Genomic DNA, 24,471 nt, shown 5'->3' with positions numbered 1-24,471 from the left:
TTGAGTCGCTAAGCATTCCCTAGAGATACTATTTGGGTTACTTTATGTAATTGAGATTGGTTAGCTGTTCATCAGATTTTTCTCCATTCCTCCTCAGCACCCAGCTTCCCTTGTAGTATGAGAAACCTGGAGCCCATGGGGACTGTGACTGGCTGCAGGAGATCTGACTGTGTGCTTGAGGCATGAATGATACCAGTGGAAAAGACCTAAGATTATGGGGGTTTGACCTTTTACATTCATACCTGTCAAAAGACAGAAGTCTCTGTATGTATTTATCTCAGTGAGGAAATTCATAGATTTCTTGCCAAAATGGCTTAAGTGCTTCCTGACTCAGTACATACCTCCTGGAATGCATCCTTTGTCTATTTTCCTGTAACCCACTTAAGTTTGCTCTGAGCTAATTTGAACTTACAATTGTGGAGGTTGGGGGAGAGAATAAAAGCTTAATCATGTCTGTGGATTAAACTTATTCCTTACCTCTGTGGTGGTAATGTGAATATCAGTTATTTAATTAGCCACATTCTGAGATATCACTGCCTGGGCATCTCTTCATCTATCACCTCAGAATCTGCTGGCTGGAAATGGCATTGTAGTATGGCCATGTGATAACTTCTGCCCTGTTGAATGTGGGTAGAAGTGATATGGAACACTTCTAGCCTGGCCAATAACAATCCCTTCTCTTTTTCCTATATTAGCCAGTGAAATACAGAGGACTCAATAGCAGGCCAAAGGCCTTAGAGGAAGATAGGTTCAATAGCTGAAACGAGCCTGAGTCTCTGCAAGACCACATGGAGCAATGTCTCCCTGACAACAGTTACTGAGCTATCACATGAATAGAAAAAAAAAATAATAAAACCCATCGTGTAGCGACATCACTAACATCACTAGCATGTACATAACATATCACTAAGATGTGCTAACATCATTCTAAGATTTTAGGTCTATTTGTTATAGCACTTAACCAAATCTGATGAATAAATCTTTATATTCATATATGAAAAGAATGTAATCATAATTGTCTTCTCATACATACAAGTGAAAACAAAGGCATAAGAGATTTACTGGTCTTTCTAGTAAAAGCCCAGAAAATATCTATTCTTTAATGATTTTTTACAAACAGTTCTATTTTTGCTAAGTAAGACTTCATTTTTGGTGGACAAAACAATTACAAAACAAAGAGCTGTTTATTTTATTCTTATTTCCTTCACTTTAATGAATTTGAAAAACCGTTCTATTTTCAGAAAGTTATTCATTTGCCAAATGAACTATTATTGACATTACTATCTCAGAATACAAGGCTTTAGTGAGGAACAACAATAGGACCTTGGCTGATACTTTGATGAGGACTGACCAAAGCAGGGGAAGCCTAGTATGGGCTTCAAGCCATCTTCCCCACTTTGGATCTGGACAGGCTCCAGGAGAGTGAACTTCTAAAGTGGATCATTGACTGTTCTTGAAGGACCTTGTATCAGCTCTGAGCTTCTCTTTGGGCCTGAAATCACTCCACCTATGGTTCAGTCTTGCATATGCCCCAGCTAGGTAGGTGACCTAAATCAATTAACATATGAGTCTGAAATACAGGTTATGTACTAGTAGGGCCAGCATCATGAAAATATTGGATTCAATGATAAAATATGTAAGGAACTTTTCTTAAGAGTCTGGTGTGCCACCATGGCGAACTTCCAGCAGTCATTCTCTTCAGGGCCTAGATCTGGAGAGCTAAGGGGAAGTGGTGACACTGTGATGTTGTGTTTGCCATATTACTACATTTCCAAATGCTGAAATCTTTTCGGCCAACTAAATTTACATAGAATTTATTTGCTCATTTTAAGCTTCCTCTGAAATTAGGATTTAAAATTAGGACAAGATTTTGCTAGGCCTAATGTTAGTTGAAATGGTAAGTGTGTGGTTTCACTGCTTTGTTAAGAGTTTATTTGCTTATTGTCACCAACCAACAAGAATTTTAAATCTGAGCTTCTAAAACCTGGTTCCAGAAATTAGGTTTTAGTGTGTCATTGGGTCTCCTAGAAATAATGCCAGAAATGAACACCAAAAATCAAGTTGTGTCCTGCATGTTAAAAAGAAGAAGAAACAACAGAAACAGAAGAAGAGAAAAGCAGGAGAAGGAAGAGGAGGAGGAAGAGGAGGAGGAGGAGAGGAGCAGGAGGAGGAACACGAGAAGGACCATGAGGAGGAGAATGTTTGTGCCTTTGACACAGTCACAAGAAATACTTTTCTGACTGTTAAACAGTAATTATTGCTTTTGTGCAATACTACCATGATTATCCTACTTTTAAAACAATATATTCAGGTAAATTCTTGCTTATATGTGTTGATTTTGGAAATGGTTTACACTATCTTAAAGTTTGTCTGTGGATGCTGGAATGGAACCCATGATTTTGTGCATGCTAGACCGCTTCATCCACAACCCTGCAAAGTATATTTATTAACTGCAATCTGACAATAGGCTGTTCGATCAAGAATGTTTGGTTCAAAAGCATTGTGAGTCTCTAGTTATTTTTCCCCCTAAATGCTTTCAATCGACTATTCAGAGATTAGTTTTCCCTGCACAGACTCATTGAACTCAGTCATCTCAAAATAGCTAAAACAAAGCAGTATGGATCAGCTCCAGGTTCAATGGTCACACTGTAGGAACACAATTCATTTGCTAATTAAATGCACACTATCTATACCACTGCCTCCTGCTAGCATCCAAATTTCTGTTTGTGGGAATTCTGAGTTTACCTAAGGAGGAGAAATAAAATGGATACCTCCCTCTCCTCAGTAGGCTTTTATGGAACTCCTCTCTTGTGTTTAAAAAATTAGTTTGTAGACTAGCCTAGCAGAACATTTAAAAATAAGTGTCACCTTCCTATTTGTGTCAAAAATATTTTTAAGTCAATTTAATAATTTGATAATAACAATGTTCTTGGAAACAATGGATTGCCATCTTATGAAGTCCCAGGGATTAGCCAACTTGGACCCCAAACTTGTGGACAGATTTTGTTCCAGATGTAGATCAAGTCTGACCAACAGTGAACTTCCTAAGGGGAGGCTCTATGGTTATTTGGTTCTCTGGCACATAACCAGCACTTAGTTGAGTGCCTAGAGCACAGAAGCTCCTCACAAAATAGTTAAAAGGAGGAAGTGTCAAGAGATAAAACTGGAAATCTTTATGCATCCATTTAAGGACTTCAGACTTCACAATGGAGGACCAATAATTTTCAATTAAGGGATGTACATGAACAAATTTTCATTCTTAAAAAGCTGCTTCTGAGGGTACACTGGCCTCTAAGTTATGTGAGAGAAGATGAATCCACCTGTCCAGTTCATCATAGTTGCCCCAGGATTGTGCATAGCACTGGAATGTACACTGCCCTCAAGAGACATCTACTGACTGACTGCATGAAGAACCCATGAAGTAAGTCTCCGAATCCTTAAGAAGAATGGGAAGAGCTCAGGACCTCATCAGAAAGTTTGATCTCTTCAAGTTTCCCCTATGGTATGATACCTGAGCTAGTAGGTGGTATCTATATCTATATAAAGATATAGATATAGATCTATCTATCTATCTATCTATCTATCTATCTATCTATCCCCACTTGAACCTCCAAGAAATTCACCAGAGCTGAGTGAGACATCATTCCAATGTGGGGAAATCTCTTTAGACCAAGTGGTCCTGTCCTTGGAGATTAAACCAGAACTGATTTGTTCTCTAAGATGTAGAGAAGAATAAGCCTTCCTCCTGGAGAATTTCCTCAAGGGACAAAATTGCAAGATGACTAAACACAAAGCATCCAAAGAAAAGGTACTGACCATATGAGCAACAGTAATTTTATGGTTGATAAACATGTTTCAACCTTGGGCTCCCAGATAATGTGTTTCTCTGGGTCAGCAGGATAGACTCTGGAGGACTGATATTGGAAATGTGGGTTTCCTGACACAGGAGACTGTCGGTGTCTCTGGTGTCCACACAGCACAGTAAGTCTTGTTTCTCACAAAGCCTCCTCCCCTGCTTACCCTGACTGCTGCAAATATAAATGAGAAAATTAAACATTTACCTTGATGAGAAAATAGCACTCTCGCATTGACACTTCCTCGTACCCTCACCACTGTGATTTAGTTATAGGTTTTAGTAGCTGTTTTTTACATTTTTTAATTATTTTGTCGAGTTTAAAATATGTAATAATGGATAACTGTGCAATACATTAAATACTTATGGGTATGTTGTGCCTTCTGTTATAATATAAAATCCATCTATTCTGGTTGATGGGTTTTAACCTCACACAGAATACTTTAAACTCCATTTGGACTTGTGCCTACAATCACCTTAGCAAAGTCTCTTAAGTAACTGCGCACAGCCTAATTAGTATGCATTATCAATTAACAAACTTAATAGCCGGCAGATTGATTAGATCCTCTGTTGCAGGGGCAGAGCTGAAGCGAAACAGAATGAAAAATCATTGCACGCATACACTGCAGCTTTGTTATTTTCTCAGATCCCCTCCTCCCCCTTCCATTGCCCTAATTAATGCACGCATATGGTTCTGCAGATCTGTGGGTCTGGGAAACCGAGCTTTTCCTAACTCTTTCTTCAAGCTCATTCTTAACAGGGGAGGGGAGTCCATGCCTCCCTTTTCACAGAGGGGGTGGTGGAGGAAGCCTCTGTGTAGATTATATTCACCCCTCTCCATGCCCTTTCATAGCACTGTATTGCAAAGGGCTGCTCCCCGCAAGCAATGGGGGAAATGGGAGAGAATCAAAAGCCCATAGGACAGTGTGCGTTTCTTAACACAGAGGCTGGCTCTGGAGTCACATCGGTGGGCCTTGACAACCGTAAAGTGCTTCTAGCAATTATTTCCAAAGAGAATGGTACAAATGGACTGTCCTGTTACATCTTGTCTATTTTTGATGGACTGGAAACAATATGAATAAATGAAGGAAAACCCACATTTCCTGAAAGCAGGGACCAGACTAAAAGGAGTTGCCAACTGCACTGTTCATAAAACACTAGCATTTATAGGAATTTTACACCTTCCATAAACATTCAACACAAAACTCTAAAAAGATTTCGGAAGACATTTCCAACACTATAAATTGTCACCTCGTAGTGCTGGTTTGGGTTTTATTTTTCTATTTTAAACAGAAGAATGGTTAGTGCCAGGCTTTTTTTTTTTTTTTTAATTTATTACCATTCCTGGGTCTAGGATCTTTTTGCTTCTATGTGAGAAGAGTCATAATTACTAACAGAGGAGGTGCCACGAAGCTTTCCTCTCATTTGACGATGCCCATATGCATATGGATTACTGACTGTTCTCTCAATTATATCAAGAGGAGCCCTGGGAGTCCAGGTCAGTCAAGTCTACTCTTTCTGGCTCATCCTGGGAATGGAGGACCATGGCTCCTCACACTCCAGCCATGCTATTCCCTCACTCATCTGAAAACAAACAAACAAACAAACAAACAAACAAACAAAACCCCTCAGTCCTCCCATTCACTTTCCTCCACCTGAGATACTCATCCCTAGCCTTTTTGTGGTTTGCTTTTTCTTGTCATGCAGGGCTCAACTCAAATGAAAGGCCTTCCTCAATCACCAGATCCAAAGTAGTATCTGTCTTCTCACCCAGCCAGCAATACTCTTCATCATTCTGTTACAACAATGTCATCCTTGCCCACATTTTACATCATCTTAGCCATGCTGCTTTGTTTAGTATCTTCATCTCCAATAAAAAAATGCAAACTACAAAAGCCAGTTGTGGTAGTTTATGCCTGTAATCCCAGCACTCAGGAGGCTGAAGTAGCAGAATTGGAAATTCAAAGCCAACCTGGGCTACAGAGTGAGAACCCCATGTCAAAGAAAATACATAGACTGTAAGCTTCAAGGTGTGGATATAACTCTCGGACTTTTTACCCTATCTGGCCTTGAACCACAAGTTTTCCTGTCTCTGCCTCCCAAGTAGCCAGGATTTCAGGTTTGAGCTACAACAACCAGCCATTTGGCTTTTTCTTTAAGAAGGAAGACTAGGAGTTGGTCAAGGCAGGGAAAGATGGCAGTAAGTGATGCAGAGGCAGGGCCCGGGAGACTTACCAGAGAGGGGGAAGTGGCAAGATCAGGAGTTTAAGGAGACTGAAAAGACCTTTGTCCCGCTGCGCCTGGTCTTCCCTGGGCCAAGACTCCAGGTTCCAAGCTGATACACATGCATTCATCACCCCTAAAGTTCCCATGATTCCTATGTGTCTCTGCACGTCCATTTCAGCCTTCCTCTTTGCCTCTTGGTTGTTCACAGAAATCAGTGAGCCCACGAGGGTGCAGGCCGCAGCCACGTAGTTATCCCAATGCCAGCCTGCCCCCAGCCAACATCTGAGAATAGAACTACTAAAACAATGTAGAGGATAGGAAAGCTGTTTTAAATCTTTGGTTTTTGTATGTTTACTTTTTTCTGCACAGTTACTAGCGCTCTGTTTACTCTGGGGTGGGGTTGGTAAGGCTAGTGGAGTAGAAGGAAGGATAAAAGAAGAGAATGAGCCACAGCAATGGAGAGAGCGATGAGAGAAAGGGTCACCCCTAAGAACTGTGTGGTCCCAGCAACAGATCTGGCCATGCAGGCTCTCCCAGAAGCCCTTTGTGTGAGCCTCTCAAGATAGAACAGTGTCATATTCATTTTAACCCCCAAGTACTTAAGTCACTTGAGCGCTCAGATTCCCCATAGCTGCTTTACAGCTACTTTGCACAGCCTTATTCAGCTGCATGGCAGCAGCCTGGTGTGTCCAGGTTGCCCTTGAGTCTTCTTCTGTAGTCAGTGACTCCTGAGCCTCGCCAACAACCTGGGGCTGCTTTGCTGCTCAGGAGCCTTTGCTGCTCAGGACCCTTTGCCAGCTCCCGTTCTACCACATCACTCTTCCTGCCCTCTCTCCATACACCAATATGTCCTTTCTTCTCTCATCTTTATCTTCTCCACAGTGCCCTCCTTCCCGTCTGTCTCAGGCAGCTCAAATGCTTTGCTAATGCCCCTGATGTTTCCTATGACTTGGGATTTTACAGCTATTTATATTTCAAAAATGATGATTTGACAACTTAATAAAAACATCAAAAATTGCCATCCATTATCACCATAATTTCGTATGAGAAAGACGTTGCACAACAACAAAACCTCCTTTGGATAAGAAGCATATATTTACAGAATAAAGTCTGAAGAATGCTAAGTAAGGAAGCACAGTTCATAAATATATGTTTTTCTTCTCCTCACTGCTTGTCCCCTCTCCTCCTTTCCCCTCAACTCCGCTCCCCTCCCCAGATAGGGCCCTTTTCTCTTCTCTGTTCTCCTTTCCTCTCCCCCCCACCTTTTTTTTTGCCAGCAGCAGGGTTTAAATGCAGGGCCCCATTTTCATTCAGTTTGCTTGCTTGGCTAGCACTCTAGGCAACCTTTTTGCTGGTTATTTTGAAGGAGTCTCGTATACTTTTTCTGCCTGGGCTGGCCTTGAGACATTATCTTCTGTAGCTCAGCTTCCTGAGTAACCAGGATTACATGTATGAGCCCATAGCAATAATCTTTCTTTCTTTCTTTCTTTCTTTCTTTCTTTCTTTCTTTCTTTCTTTCTTTCTTTCTTTCTTTCTTCCTTCCTTCCTTCCTTCCTCTCTCTCTCTCTCTCTCTCTCTCTCTCTCTCTCTCTCTCTCTCTCTCTCTCTCTCTCTCTCTTTGTCTCTCTTTCTTTTTTCTTGTTGGTCGTGGAGGCTGAACTCTGGGCCTGGACACTGTCTCTCAGCTCTTCAGCTCAAGGCTAGCGCCCTACCACTTGAGACACCGCGCCACTTCTGGCTTTTTTCTGCTTATGTGATGCTGGGGAATTGAACCCAGGGCCTCATGCATGTGAGGCAAGCACTCTACCACTGAGCCACCTTCCCAGCCCCTCTTCTTTCTTTCAAAAGAATGTGCTGCATGTTGGCAAACATTTTGCCACAGATCAAATTAGTACTGGAATTGTTATTGATATCATCTAATTCTTTGCATCTGCTTTGGAAGGTTAAGGGTTAAAATCTAGAATTTCAGAAACAATGGTCAGTCCAGTAGCAAGGCTCAAAGTAGTGCCCAGATTGTGGTCTTAAATGTAATTTCCAACCTAAAGGAATTAATAATATTTTTAAGAGGGTTGATTGAGTTTACAAAAGGTATGTTTGGGGAGCTCATCCTCCCAGAAAGAAAGAAAAGCGTAAAAGACAACCAAGTCCATTTCAACAGACATAGGAACCAACATGAAGGGAAGCCCTGCCCCAAGATGGAAAGATCTGAGCATCAAAAATAGTAACACTTGTCATGATTCAAATAAATTGACTTATGTTAAACTCCATACATGTGTAAAGATAAAGAAACAACTGACTATTTTGGAGATGGCATGGGAAAGAACTCAGTCTTCCAACTGATAAAGAAAAAATAATCGAACATGTATCCTCCTTTTTCTTTCCCAATAATACTTCAAGGTAACCATGTGTTAAAGCAAAGTTCTTCATATAAGAATTGTAGCTAATAAGTACAGAATTAAGTCTAACACTGTTTTTGCAAGCTCTTAATGAAATAATGGAGATAAAAGCCATCTCTGATGGCTGCTGGAACCATTAGGTAAAGCTTTATTTGATGGACCAGGCCAACACTGAACCTACTGATCATCTGTGAAATTACAAGGAGTGACAGCCAGACATGTGGACCTACTGATGCAATGGGACGAGAAGTACACATGTCCTTATGTTCACTGAAGTCATCTTGCCAAACAAATAGAGCCTTAAGCTGATGAAGAGTCTCAATTTTACTATAGGGCATGAGGGAACAGAAGAATGTGCTAAATTCTGGGAATGTATACAACACAATCCAGAATATGCTACAAAGAAATCTATAGGAAAAATAATCTGATTTCTGGGGGAAAAAAAGTAGAAAGAAAATCAGAGAGGCCAGCTGTTGGTGGTTTATACCTATAATTTTAGCTACTCATGAAGCTGAGGGCTGAGAATCATGGCTCAAAACCAGCCCAGGAAGGAAAGTCTGTAACACTCTTATCTCTAATTGAGCATTAGAAAACCTCAAATGGTGCCCTGGCTTAAAGTAGTAGAGCACTAACCTTGAGTAAAAGAGCTCAGGGATAGTGCCCAGGCCCTGAATTCAAGCCCCATGACCACAAGAAGAAAGAAAAGAAAGAAGGAAAGAAAGAAGGAAAGAAAGAAGGAAAGAAAGAAGGAAAGAAAGAAAGAAAGAAAGAAAGAAAGAAAGAAAGAAAGAAAGAAAGAAAGAAAGAAGGAAGGAAGGAAAGAAGGAAAGAAGGAAGGAAGGAAGGAGGGTTGGAGGGAGGAAAGAAGGAAGGAAGGAAGGAAGGAAGGAAGGAAGGAAGGAAAGAAGGAAGGAAAGAAGGAAGGAAAGAAGGAAGGGAGGGAGGGAGGGAGGGAAGGAAAGAAAGAAAGAAAATCAAAGAGGGAAGAACCTAGAGATTTAAAATGTTGCAGAGACATTTTAAAAAGATGTATGACATGACTTGCTTGGATTCTGAGTAGCACAAACCAACTATAAAAGGAAGTCATGATCCATTTAGAAAAACATAATCTTAAAGAATTACTTTTTGTTTTGTGGGTATTGTTGATTACTGCTTGTTTTGTTTATTGTTGTTTACGTCTATTTATTTTGTGGGTACTATTTATTTTGATGGTATTGTGATTAGGTTAAGAAAGTATTATTATCAAGTAGAAGTACAAACTAAAGTACTAACAAAAAATATGTTTGTGGTTTGTTTAAATATAATGCAGTGAATTGGGCCCCAGTGTTTTATGTCTGTAGTCCTAGTTAATGAGGAGGCTGAGATCTGAGTATCACAGTTTGAAGCCAGCTTGGTTAGAAAAGTCTATGAGACACTTTGTCTCCAATAACCACTAAAAAGCCAGAGTGGAAGTATGGCTCAAGTGATAGAGCACTAGTCTTGAGTAAAAAAGCTAAGGGACAGTGCCTAGGCTCTGAGTTCATGTCTGATGTGCACATATGTGCATGAACATGCACACACACACACACACACACACACACACACACACACACACACACACACACAAATGCTGTGGAGGAAGAGATTGTAAGATATACATAATGAGCCAAACAGGTTGGTTGCTGACAACCATTCATGCTGGGAGATGGGTAGGTAGACATTTAGCAGTAGTATCTCTACTTTTATATGTTTAGTATTTTTCATAAATACCTGCATCTAGCTTCCCAAATACTTTTAGTATTTGGAATACCAGAATGCCCATGTAAGGATTACAGTTTATAAAAACAAAACAACTAAGACAGCTTGTCCCCTCCATGAATTGTTACTGGACCTGACTATATAATGACCTATGTTTAGTAACTCTTAATGGCATGCCCTTCTTCATTTAATATACATTTAAAGTATATAATAATATACATCTGAAGGCTAGGTGCTGGTAGTTCACACCTCTAATCCGAGCTACTCAGGAAGCTGAGATTTGAAGACTGTGGTTTGAAGCCAGCACAGGCAGGAAAGGCCATGAGACTCTTTTCTTTTCTCTAATAAACTAAAATCAGAAACAGCTGGAAATGGAGTTGTGGCTCAAGGGGTAGAGGGACAGTCCCATACCCCGAATTCAATCCCCAAGGGCCAGCACACACACACACACACACACACACACACACACTGTCGTCGTCATCATCATCATCATCATCATCATCATCATCATCTCATCGTCTACAAGGAAAATGGCAATAGGGCAGGTGGGGTCAAAAAAGCTAGTTCATTTTCCAGTCGTATAAAAATTAAGAAAAGAGAAACTAATTTAATATAGCCTGATGTTTCCAACTGAAGCAGGTTGCCATAATATAATAACTGACTTTTATAATAATAACTGGAATAATCATCACTATGTATTCACTAAATCTAGTCACCTTACTGAGCAAGTCTTATTACATGCCACAGCCCTGCAAGATATGTACCCCTAACAGTCATTCATTTACATTCATTCAATGAAGGAACAAACTCAAAATCTTAAGGTAACAGCCTTTGTCCAGCTATAACCTCACTAAGCACATCATACATGTCTCTACTTCCTACTTTGGTGGACTTAACCCATTCTGTCCCTTTAACTTCATAATTGCAGCTGCATTTTGGGGACACCCACTGTATACTAGCAATGTGCAAGGCAAAGGCATCAGTGCACTCGAATTCTGACTCAGACTCCAAGGAGGCTGCTATCATCCTCATTTCACAGGTGAAGAACCCGAGGCTGAGAGAACTAACTTGTCCAAGATAATACAACCGGCTACCCAAAGCCTGCCTGCCTTAGTCTCTACCCTGTATCTTTGGCTGATGGTCCCTCCAGATGCTCCCAGGCCCCCAGGGCACTTTTGCTTTCCTCTTACGGTATCAGTGTAATTCTATCATTCAAGTTCATTGCCAGAGGGGATAATGTCCACTCAGCTAATGCCAGTAAGACATCTTACTTGTAGGCACAGAATTTTCCACAATGCCTGGCATACAGTTTGTGCTTCATGAAAGTTTGCTGAGCTGTACCGGGTTTATTTGAAACAAGTCACTACTTATAGCTATGTATGTATGTATGTATGTATGTGTATGTATGTTTTGCCAGTCCTTGAACTCCAGGTTTGGGCACTGTCCCTCAGTTTTTGTGCTCAAGGCTAGCTCTTACCACAGCTCTATTTTTAGCTTTTTGGTGTTTAATTGCACATAGGGTCTCATGACTTTTCTGCTCCAGTTGGCTTTGAACCTTGGTCCTCAGATCTCAGCCTCTTGAGTAGCAAAGATTACTGGTGTAAGCCACCAGAGCTTGGCTATAGTTAGTATTTTTAATATGCTATATAATTATCCGCATCCCTCCTGGAATTTTTAGTATTTAACACAAATAAAATCATATGCAGCACGTTGGAAATTGTTATCTGGGTCTGTTACAGCCAGAAGGGAAATGGAAAGTTACCAGGATTGGATATTGGGACAACTCTGTGAATGTGGCATTTTGGCAGGCCCAGCTCCCATGGCATTCTGAGATAGAGAAAAGGCAAGAAGGTCTTAACCATGTGTTCTTTCTTTCAATTTAGCACCTTCTCCTCTATCTCCTTACAATTATAGTCACTCTAACCCTTTTTTTATATCAACTCTGCTGATAATATATTGTTCCAAGTAGAAAAGAAAAAAAAAATCACTTCATTATTTAATGCAAATGAACCAAATTGGTAAAAATTTCATGTTTCCTCCTCAGTAAAATCTGTCTTTTGCTTTTGTCTTTGGTTCTTTGTTTTATATTGCTTATTCCTGATTCAGAAAATGCCTGAATAAATTCTCTATCTTAGCTTAAGTTACTAACCCCTTGCTCTTGTATTTGACACTAACTCAAATAGCCTTGAAACAATTATCCTCTCTACTCCCTTCAGAATTGTCTATACTTTAATGAGTTCCCGCTTAATCTCTTCTTTGCCAAAGAATAGCACTCTGAATAACTAAGGTCCGTAAATCCCTGTGTGGTTCTCAGGGCCTCTGCTCTATCTTCGCCATTTCTATAATGTCCTTTTACAACACAGCAACTGGAGGTGTGCAGAGTATGCCAAATGTGCCCAACCAGTTCTTATAAATAATGGCTATAACTCCCTAGATTTACAGCCAATCTTTCTTCTTAGGCATCTTTAAGTGAGAGCTCTTATACTGTCTTTATTACTACCATGAAATTTTGAAATGTTGGATTTCTTTCTCTTCCCTTTATATTCATCCAAATTCGAGTTTCCAAATACACCGAGAAATTCTGGGCCATTCTGGAATTATTGTCAAAGCTCCTGAGGCATGATGAAGGTATGTGTGCCTTTTTTTTTTATTGGCCTCCTTTTTATGGACCAATTAAAAAGAAAATCTTCCTCTGGGAGATTAACAAGGATTTTCTTTACAAGGGTTCCACCATTTTCTTCTTTCTAGCATGTCCTGCAGAGGAACAGGGTCTATAACAGAAAAGGAGGCTGGAATACAAGAGAGATTTAGAGGCTCCCCCAGGACTGATGTTTCTCCTCCTTTTCCTCCTTCTGTTTTTCTTCCTACTCTACTCTTACTTCTCCTCCTTCTCCTGACAACTCCCATGCCCAGGCTGAGATTAAACTTAGGATCTTATGCATACTAGGCAAGTACTATACATCCCCAGTTCCCAGTCCTTTTCTGAGAAGATATTTTGGTGAATTCAACTCTTTAAAAAGATCTCTAGAACCCAAAGAATGCAAATGCTCCTAGTAGTTTTGTATATAATCTCAAAAAATTCACATGTACATGTGTGTGCACAAACACATACCCTCACTGACCTTCCACATCCCAATTATTTGATGTGATGCATGAGTGTATGGCCTAATGTATCTTACTACTACAAAAGATGGACATCAATGGAATGGCCACTGGAAGTATAGAATTATAAACTGAAAGAAACTCTTCAGAGGAAAATAAGTCAAGAAAGTCTTTCCCAAAGAAGTAGTGCTTGAATTAACTAGGAAGATGAGTAGGAATTAAGTAGTTAGCTTGAAGGTATGGGTAGACTAGGCATTTTAAGTAGAATAACGGGGTGGAGGGGAGGGTCCTGTGGCTTTGGGGTTGGGGGCCAGTAAAATAATGTCAGTTTGGCTTTCATGCAAGAAGTGAAGGAGATTGGTATGAGAAATAACTAGAAACAGTCAGGACTAGACTATGTATGTTGACAGTAAGGATTTTCACTTTGTCCTATGAGCCATGGTAAACTACCAAAGGAATTGAATGAGGGGAGTGTTTCTAAAGCAGATTTGTTGGAGCCAGCCACTGATGATTCATACCTATAATCCTAGCTGCTCAGAAGGCTGAGATGTGAGGATCGTAGTTTGAAGTCAGTCTTGGCAAGAAAGTCTGTGAGACTTATCTCCACTAAAACTCTCAAAAAAAAAAAACAGAAGCAGAGCTGTGTCTCAAGTAGTAGAGCACTAGCCTTGAGCAAAAGCAGCCCAAGGACAGTGTCCAGACCCTGACCTGAGTTCAAGACCCTGGACTGGCACACACGTACACACACACACACACACACACACACACACACACACACACACACACACACACACACACACACTTATGCATACAGAAGATTTGTGTTTTGTAAATATCTCCCTGGCTGATTTGTGGAGAATGGATCTGAAGATGAGGCAGATACCTATGATATAATGTAATAATACATCTTGACCCACCTAACTTCAGTACCATTATGTTAGGCAGTTTTATGCCCCATCACTGGTCTCCAAGGACCAGCAAGGTCTCTGCACTTGGCTTTCTCCTGCACTACAGAAAGATGTCCATCTGGAGCAAGCATAGTCTAGAAAGGCAGAGGAGTTCATACTCCCTACAGGCAGCCCCAAACACTGAGGGACAAAAGGGAAGGAGGGAGTGATAAGTGCTCTAACCTGCCCTCACTCTCAGGAGACAATTCTGTTTCACACCCTATTCCATGCCTGAAGAGGAGCCCCAGTGAACCGAGCACCAGCTTCCCACTCTAGTAACTCATTTATTTGCAAACATTTATTGATTCTTTTTTTTTTTCTGTCTCACTTTTTCTTCTATTTCACTTCTGCTTCTCACGATCACCTCTGAAATCAATGACTGGCATCCAAGTCCTTAATTTAGGTCTGCCTTGGAGAAAATGTAAAACGAAGTCAGGGAAGACTAACAAGGAGAAGTGCAGTTTTGAAGAACTATGAATCTGTTTATACAATGAGGAACCAAACAAAATCAACATCATTTTGTGTGGTACTACAGTAATCATCTGCGCTGTAGTGGTTCCCCAAACACTTAGTACTTTGGACCAACCACAATAGTTTTATTATTATTTTCTTATAATTCTAGCAGTTGGCTAAAACTGCACTAGTGTCTGTCGGTAATTCCAAGCTCTTTTATGCTTAGAATGACAAATGGAGACTAGCAAAGAAGAACAATTCTAAGGCTTCCTGATTCATATATCTAGTATTGCTGCTAGCTGGTAATGGGACCTCTTATTTATCCTCACTTAATCAGTCTCTCCTTGGGGCCTGTGTTTCCTCATGGCATAAAGCCTGGGTGCCTAATGCAAACATCCCAAGAGAGACTGAAAGTAACGGTGTTCTTTTCTCCTTCTTCTTCTCCTTCTTCTTTTTGCCAGTCCTGGGGCTTGAACTCAGGGCCTGAGCACTGTCCCTGAGCTCTCTACCACTTGTGGTAGCACTCTACCACTTGAGCCACAGCACCACTTCTGGCTGTTTTTGTTTATGTGGTACTAAGGAATTTAATCCAGGACTTCATGAATGCTAGGCAAGCACTCTACCACTAAGCCACATCCCCAGCCCAACAGCGCTCTTTTCTATCCTAGCCTCCGAAATCACCCAGCATCTTGCCTTTACTATTTATTTGAAGTGGGTCACTAAGTCCAGCTCATATTTATGAGAAGGGGAAATGAAATTCTACTTATTGATGGGAGAAATATGGAGGAGTTTGATGTAACCGGCTTGGGGGAAACTCTGGAAATGAATCCCTAGCTTAGTTTTATTTCCATTGTCTTGACAGTGAAAAGACAGAATAGCTTTGTACAGAATGCTTCTATGAGGGTCTGCCTAACAACATGACTGAAAGGCAACACGACTGAAATCAGCTCTCCTACCCAATTCTACTGGTTAGGAAGCAGGTTTCTGTTTTGATTCTAAAGTAGTGAGGAGGAAGGGAAGAACTAGAACTCTTAGAATAGCCAAGAGTCTAGAGTACTGGGGGAAAGCAGCCCTGTGAGAAAGGCTTCTTAATCAAGAGAAAGTAGAAGGAAAAATATATTAATGACATATTCAAGCTTTTAAAATTGAACTTAGAAATGGTTAGGTTAATGATTTATTTTTCACTCTGAAAATTCTCTTTATATTGACTATTTTGCCCTCACAAATGTCAAGCCATTTATTCTATTGCTAAGGTGCCCATATTTTCCATGGAAGCATTTCCTTTTAAATGTTAAGAGATATCAACCCTGAAATCAATTCATTTTTCTCCTTGTGCTAAAAATTAGAATATCACAGCAGGGCACAGACTAATTGATGTTAACAGGATCAGGGGAAAGAGAGAGAGAGAGAGAGAGAGAGAGAGAGAGAGAGAGAGAGAGAGAGAGAGAGAGAGAGAGAGAGAGAGAGAGATCCAAAGCCTTCTATTTGATTTTCTTTTTAAAAGCCACAATTGGATAATCGTAACTATTTTTGAACTCATCTATGCCCATTGATCTAACTTGTCAGAAGTCAATCAATCATCAATCAATATGTTCTCTGAACTAAGCAAGGAATTTGGAAACACTCAATGCAAATCTTAGAACCACCATGGTGACCCCACTCCAGCCATTTATCCGTAAACTGTGTCTCATTTCTTCATAATAACCATAATGGTCCTGCTGATTTTGCCATAACAAAAACCAGCTGGATTGCAAAGTATGCCCCCTATTGCCTAGTCATTTCCTCCTGAGAGTCTGCCCGTCACTACAGGAACAAGTAAGAGGGGAAAAGCTGTAGTGCGGATCGTTTCCCTCACTCAGGTACAATGTAGGTGCCTGTGTCATTTCCTATTAATGATTTAACATAATATGAAATTGTCAATACTCTTATCATGTAACAAACTACATCAAAATTTATTGGCTCAAAGCAATAATTTTAGGGAAGGAAGGATTACTTGGGATTGAACCCAGCGTTTTGCACTTGTTAAGTAGGGGCTCTAATACCCTGGTTCCTCAAAAGAGCTATGTGTTCATTTGTTTATGCTGGTAAAAGGGCTTGAAATCAGGGCCTCTGGCTATGGCTGAGCTTTGCTTTTCAAGGCTGGTGCTGCTCTACTACTTGAGCCACAGTGCCACTTTCAGCTTTTTACTGGCTAATTGGAGTTAAAACTCTCATGGACTTCTCTGCCCAGGCTGGCTTCAAACCTGACCCTCAAATCTCAGCCTCCTGAACAGCGAGGATTCCAGGTGTGAGCCACTGGTGTTGGGCCAAAACAACAGTTTATTAAGTGGTATTTCACACCTCATGGTGTATTTTTGTTGTTGTTGTTGTTTTGTTGGTCGTGGGGCTTGAACTCTGGGTCTGGGCACTGTCCCTCAGTTCTTCAGCTCAAGGCTAGCACTCTACCACTTGAGCCACAGTGCCATGTCCGGTTTACTGGTGGTTAATTGGAGATAAGAGTTTCACAGACTTTCCTGCCCAGCTGGCTTTGAACCATAATCCTCAAATCTCAGACTCCTGAGTAGCTAGGATTACAGGTGTGAGCCATCAGCGCCCTGCACACCTCATGGTTCTATAGGCCAGAATTTCAGACAGGATAGCAGAGCTGGATCCACCCACAATGCCTGGGACCTCAGCTGGGATAATATAGAAGACAGGGAAGTGGCACCAATAGGTTCTGTCTCTCTTTCCCTCTTTTCTTTCAGGATACATACTTGAATCTGTTTTGCCCCTCCTTGTGGCTGCTTTTTGAGAGCATAGAAATCTCAGGGCCATTATATATCTTACAGAGCAACTGAGTGTTCCCTTGCATAGAAACAAGAAGGCACAAGATTACATGTTGGGCCACATGACCAAGTTTGGGTAGATGAGAGGTAAGTGGCACAGTGCAAGTTAGACCATCTCTCATTGATCAAGGAGGTACAGGGGAAAAACATAGAGTCCCATATCTCACTCAGAGGGATTTTGAAGAATCTGAGCCATCTTTTATTCAACTTACCAAAGTTACTTACGTCCTTTACAATATATACAACTTACAACATAGCAGATACTCTAACCTGTTTCTGATCGGGTAAGAGAACTACTCATTGGAACAATAAGAACAGTATAAGCACTGGACAAAACATAAATAGACAAATAACTCAAGACACTGGAGAATAAACAAAAGCAGACGCTGAAGAGACGTCAACACTTAGAGCAGGAAATGATGTTAGATAAATTGTTCATTTATGACTTTTCACCTAAGAGCAGCCCTAATCCATGCCCCAAAGGGCAACTAAACAGTAAGCTAAAATGTCTGAAGTCTTATTGGCTTGAAAAATGAGATAAGGAGGAAAGGGGAAGATGCTCTCGAAAATCAAATCTGATAAGGAAAATCAAATAGAAGGCTTTGGAAAAACAGAAAATAGAGCAAGCTCCCCAAATTCTGCCTGTTGAACTTTACCTACCACCTCTAGCTGATCACCAAACAACTCAGACACAAGGAAGACTCTAAGCAGTCTAAGCTGAACAACTCAGACACAAGGAAGACTCTAAGCAGTCTAAGTAAGACTAAAAGTGCTAAATGCAATTCAGCTGCTGTTCAGACAAGTGAGCTTCTTGGTTGTGTTTTTGTTTGTTTGTTTTGTTTTTTAAAGCAACAACTTGTGGGAGGAGAAAATTGAGTGAGGGTATTAGCTGGGTAAAGTAGTGCATACTTAATAACCCTGGCACTCAGGAAGTTGAAGCTAGAGGATCAGACACGTTTGAGGCTAGCCTTGGCTATATAGCAAGGCCCTGGCTCAAAACACAGACAAAACAATAATCTAATGGAAAGACATAAATCTGTAAATGCAAGAATCTCAGCCAATTTTAGAGGATAAATAGAAAGAAAACCACATCTGTGTACACAGTAGTCCAATGTCTGAAACCAAGGAAAAATGAAAAGGTTTGGAAGCAGGGAAAGAAAAACAACACATTCCACACAGGGAACCTGCTAAGAATTAAAGCTGACTTTCCATGAGAAAGAATGAAGATTAGAAGGAATCTTGAAAATGCTCTAGGGGAAATTAAGCACCAGAATTTCATATCTAGCAAAAATATCCTTCAAGAATGGAGACAAAATAAAAATGTTTTCAGATTTTTAAAAACCCCAACAGTACACTAAGGAAAACTATAACTTACTAACTCCAACTGAACATATTAACAGTCACTGTTAATTTAGGACATAACCTGGTTTTGCTCTCCTGATACTCACAACTCTTCTGCTGCTTCATTTCCCTTCTGCTGACTTTAATCTATACTCAATCTCCCTACATGCCTAACCTCTTCTGCCTCCCTCGTCCTGCGTATCAGACAGTAGTGAAAGCTTATTGATTGAACAGCAATACAAAGCTACAAATTTGGTAAATACGCTGTGCCAGCATCCTTCTAAGGCTATTACATTTAATCCTCACCCTTAACAATCATTGAGTCTGGTATTATCAGGACAAAATTCCAGATAAGAAAATAGGCTGAGAGATACTAATTACTGGTGGTGTATCTAAGGTTGCATGGCTAGTAAGTACTAGAATTAGGTCTAAGGTAGTTCTTGACCTGCTTTGTTACTGGTGGCTTAAGAATAAGGACCCCTGCTATGATTTTGCTAAAGCAAAATTTCAGCATAGCACTCTGGTAGAGTTTATTAATTGCGCTTGATCTCCCTGCCCCTTTCTACTTTCCACATTCTTCTTTCTTTTCTTTTTTTTTTTTATTGTGAAAATACTGTACAGAGGGGTTACAATTACATGAGCAAGATAATGAGTACATTTCTTATCAAGCATTTTAGCCTCCTCCTTTGTTTCCCCTTTCCATCCCTTCCCATCCTCCCCCCTACCCCCATCCTCCTCCCCCTTTCTTCCCCCCCTTTTCCCCTCCCCCCCAGCACCAAAGTTGTAAAGTTCGTTTTAGACATAATGATTTGTACATCTTATTGTTGCAATGGGTCCACCTGTATCCCTAGTTAAACGATTTGTTTTTTCCCTTCCCCTCCACAAATTATACCAACATCAAATACAGTGAAAGCAGGGGTTATACCGTGGGGAAGGAACATACAAAGCAACAAAGAAATCATCTTATAAATGTGTTAGAAACAATCGCATGAAAGAAAAAAACACTTGAATACATATCTTAGGGTTCATTTCCCTAACATCAACATATCTGACCTTTACTGCTTGACTCAGACATATACTAGATATTGCAAATAAGGGAAACCATGGGACCTATGTTTCTTTGGGCCTGGCTTACTTCACTAAATATAATTTTTTCAAGTCTTTCCATTTCCTAACAAAGGGGGCAATGTCATTCTTTCTGATGGAGGCATAGAATTCCATTGTGTATATATACCACATTTTCTTGAGCCATTCATCTACTGAGGGACATCTGGGTTCGCTCCATATCTTAGCTATAATAAATAATGCCGCAATAAACATAGTAGTGCTGGTAGCTTTAGTGTGGTCTTGTTTGCGAACATTTGGGTAAATGCCCAAAAGTGGGATTGCTGGGTCATAGGGGAGCTCTATGTGGAGTCTTTTGAGGAATCTCCATACTGCTTTCCAAAGTGGTTGAACAAGTTTACAATCCCACCAACAATGCAGTAAGGTTCCCTTCTGTCCACATCCCCTCCAGCATCTGTTGTTATTAGAGTTCTTGAATATAGCCATTCTAACTGGAGTGAGGTGATATCTCAATGTTGTTTTGAATTGCATTTCTTTTATGGTGAGGGAGGTTGAGCATTTCTTTATGTGTCTATTAGCCATCCTTCTTTCTTCTTCAGAGAAGTTTCTCTTTAAGTCTTTAGCCCACTTATTTATTGGGCAGTTGTTTCTTTGAAGATTTGTTTTTGGGGGATTTAATTTTTTGTGTTCCAGGTATATTTTATATATGAGACCCTTGTCCATTGTATGGCTATTGAAGATCTTCTCCCAATCTGTGGGCTTTCTATTGATCTTGCTAGCTATGTCCTTTGCCATGCAGAAGCTCTGCAATTTCATGCAATCCCTTTCTTTGATTTGTTGTGTTTCTGGGTCTCTATTAAGAAAATTTCAGCCTGTGCCATCCTGTAATGTTTTTGGAGTGTCTGCTTGGACTCTGAGGTCTTTGATCCATTTGGAGTTGATTCTGGTGCATGGTGATATATAAGGATCTAGCTTTAGTTTTCTACAAGTAGTTAACCAATTTTGCCAGCACCATTTATTGAAGAGGCTGTCTTTCTTCCATTCTATTTTTTTTAGCTCCCTTTTCGAAGATTAGATGGCTATAGGTCTGTGGGTTCATTTCTGGGTTTTCAATTCTATTCCATTGGTCCTGAGGTCTGTTCTTGTGCCAGTACCAGCTGTTTCCACATTCTTCTTTCTTTAGCCTTCAAGAACACCTCCCCCTAATATTCCCCTCCCGAACATAGAATTTCTTGTTTATTAGTTAGAATCATAGCTATTGAAAGAGACTCAATTCCCACCCTTCCTGGAAGCTAGGTGTGGCCACCATGACCGAGTTTGGGTAAATAAGGCTTGAGAGGGTGTCAGTGTGACCTGAGTCCAATTGTGGTTGAGTTCTCAAGAATACATGTGTCCTGGAAGCCCTGTTTTCCTTTTACAAAGGGTTGGAAAATGGAAGCACTGGCTTGTGCTTTGGCCTAGAGATGAAAACCATTAAAAGACAGCAGAGCCTATTTACTTTGGAAGTTTAAAATTCTTTAAAAAGCCAAACACTGCATGTTTTCACTCATAGGTGGAATCTAGACTTAACATGATGATGATGGTGATGATGGTGATGATAGTGATGATGATAAGGATGATGACGTTGTGGAAACAGCAGCAGCCAAAAGAGACATGAGTGTAAAAGGTGTACTGTTCTAGGGCAGAATTAGTGGGAGAGGGAGATAGGAAAGGAGAAGGTAGTGGGTGTGAAGATCAAAGTATATATGCAATACACAAAGTCTACCAAATGCTATTTGAAAAGGGAGCAGGTGGGAAGGGATAGATGAGTGTATCCAAATTCCACTGTATACATCTATGGAATGATCACAAGGAAGTCCCCTGGTGCTGTTAATGGATGCTTATAAAAATCTTATAAAATTCTTAAAATCACTTACTAGAAGCCTGGATATGTGGCCATCTCTATAATATTGGCATTTTATTTCTCTGGGCTCTGTGTCCTCATCTCCATAAGGGAGAGATCACTTTCCTTTTCCTCTTAGAGCTGTTTGGGGGATGAGGGGAGTGGAGGATCAGGCCTAAACACCAGCCCTGTGCCTCTGCTACATTTCCTGGGTGTCACTGGGTCCGTGGGATAGAAGTCTCTCACGTACACACAGACTCTCCCTCTACGCACAGAGTGCCTTAGACCTGGCCTCATCTATCTACCATGTGCATGCCCATCACCTTCAAATGGTGGCAGAATCTGTGGCTGCCAGCGCAGGCAGCAAACTGGCCCAGGCTGTTCTCATCTTCACATTCTTTCTCATCATGCTCAGCTCCTCATCCATCTTTGAAGAATGGTTTGAGTAGAGGGCATGCCTGTAATCCCAACTTCTCTAATTGGAGGATACATACAAGAGGACTAAGGTTAAAGGCCAGGCCTAGGCAAAGTTAGCTGAAGTTAACCTAAAAAACAACCTAAAAAGGCAAAAAAAAAAAAAAAAAGAGGGGGGGCAGGGGTGTAACTCAGGTGAAGAGCATTTCGCTAGCAAGAGTGAGACCCTGAGTCTGAACCCCAGTATTATAAAGACATAAATTTCTTTTTAATGGAGGGTTTTTAAAACAGTCCTTCTCTATACTCCTGAGGATGTACGTGTATATGTACATTGATATGTGTATCTACATGTATATCTCTATCTGTGTATGAATGTGTCAGGTTCATTCTTAGCAAATGATTAGTCTCTCATTCTGAGGCCAGCTCATTCCTGATTACTAGGATGATAAATTTTGTGCAATAAAAGCAATGACGACTTTCCCGCAGGCTGACTGCAGACCTCCCTCCTGTCCCCGCCCCCATCTGAGCTGCTCTCAGTGGTCTTTGAAAAGAATGTGATGCCTGCCCCAATGACAGTGTGGAGGGATGCTCAGCAGGTGGCCCGTGTCCTGGCACCAGCAGAGGAAAGGTCAGGAATATCCCGTGCCACCTGGCTGACTGCAATCCCATGGCTGTGTCAAACGCTGCAGACCTCACCACTGGGGCGGGGGGGGGGGGGGGGGGGGGGGCCGGGGAGCCAGGTAATCCCCTGCAAGGATGCCCGCCCACCCTTACCCCTACCTGCCATGCTGTTTTGCTGGGTAGCTTCCAGCGAAATGTTGATAATACAGTCGTTTGTGAAAAATAGGAGTAAAAGGAGAGATGAAGAAAGGAGGGTTGAGGAGAGAGCCCTCCCTCTTCCCCCCCCTCTGCAAGGTCAGAGGCACAAGGCACAGCCACCCCAGAGTTCAGGCAGAAGTAGAGTGAGCTTAGAAGAAAAGGAGATGGACACACACACAAAAAAGAGGAGTCATTTTAGTTTTCTTGCGTTGGCAATGGGAAGAGCATAAACATGTCATGTCTCCAAACTAAAAAGAAAAAAGAAACCAAATCTCAGTCTAGGGTTATTTTTTTAGAAGCTTGAAAATGTGCAAGATAGCTATTACCTTTCATGTTGTTTGTTTGTTTGTTTACATGGGCTCTATATGTAACCTCCTGCCCCAACTTCTGGAGTGTTAGGAGTACAGACTTTCGTCATCACTCCTGATCTTTACTGCCAAGTATTAAAGTCTCCCTCACTGGCCGTAGCCATAGTGGATTGGCTAGATGAGGCATGGATATAAGGTAGGAAAGTACTGGGAGTCTCGGTATCAGGTTGATATGCCCAGAGGAGGGTCTGAGCATGAGGCCCTCACAGTGTAATGGACAAGTTTGAGACTAAGGCTGGAAGGGGCGGGGGGGGGGGGGAGTTCTCCCCTACCTGCAGTCATTGACTCTTGCACAATGGCCTGCTGCCTTCCGCTACCCAGAGGGTGCTTTCCTGTCACAAACATGGATTTGTCTCCCCTCAGCTATAGGGGTAAGGAAGGTGTAAGAGAGAATATAATAGATTAGATAAAGGAAGACAATAGTCTGTGAAGTCTGAACCCCAGTTTTTAGCTCTTTCCATCCCTAGGCTCAGCAATTACATAGGAATTACTTTTAGAATAAATATCTTTCAACAAATATACCAGATCCATGAAGACCTGGAATAGAGGTGTGTTGATATTGAAGCAAATACACCAGGCTCTCTAGTCCTATCCAATTGAAAAGAAATGTGATTTTTGCAAAAGGTTCCAGATGAACAACTGTGGACGGTGTGTGGGTTCACAGGTCAGGCAAGCTCCAGTGTCCAGATTTGGGCTGTGAGGCTTCATTCTTCCACCTTCCAGTACCTTCCCTTTGAGCCATCACAGGCTAGCTGCTTTTGTTCCATCCCTGTTCTCAATTTCCCTGCCATGATCCAAACTCCCGACACATTGGCATAACCCTGAAAAAGGCTTCTCTCCAAAATTGTGCATGGCCCCTGCTCTACATCCACAGGGAAAAGAAGTCCAGTGGAAAACTCGAATCACTGTCTCCTGTGTTTGGTGGGTTGAGGGGTGGTTGCTGGCAGAGAGCAAAGTGGCTGCCATCTGCTCCAGACAATCAGGCTCATTCCTAGGAAGCTACTGAGGAAAAAAAACACTCAAGTCTTTGTCAGACTAAACCC

This window comes from Dipodomys merriami, unplaced genomic scaffold (genome assembly GCF_024711535.1).
Source record: "Dipodomys merriami isolate MVZ:Mamm:240054 unplaced genomic scaffold, mDipMer1.0.p SCAF_20, whole genome shotgun sequence".
Classification (NCBI taxonomy): Eukaryota; Metazoa; Chordata; class Mammalia; order Rodentia; family Heteromyidae; genus Dipodomys; species Dipodomys merriami.
Note: the sequence above shows the minus strand (reverse complement) of the source record.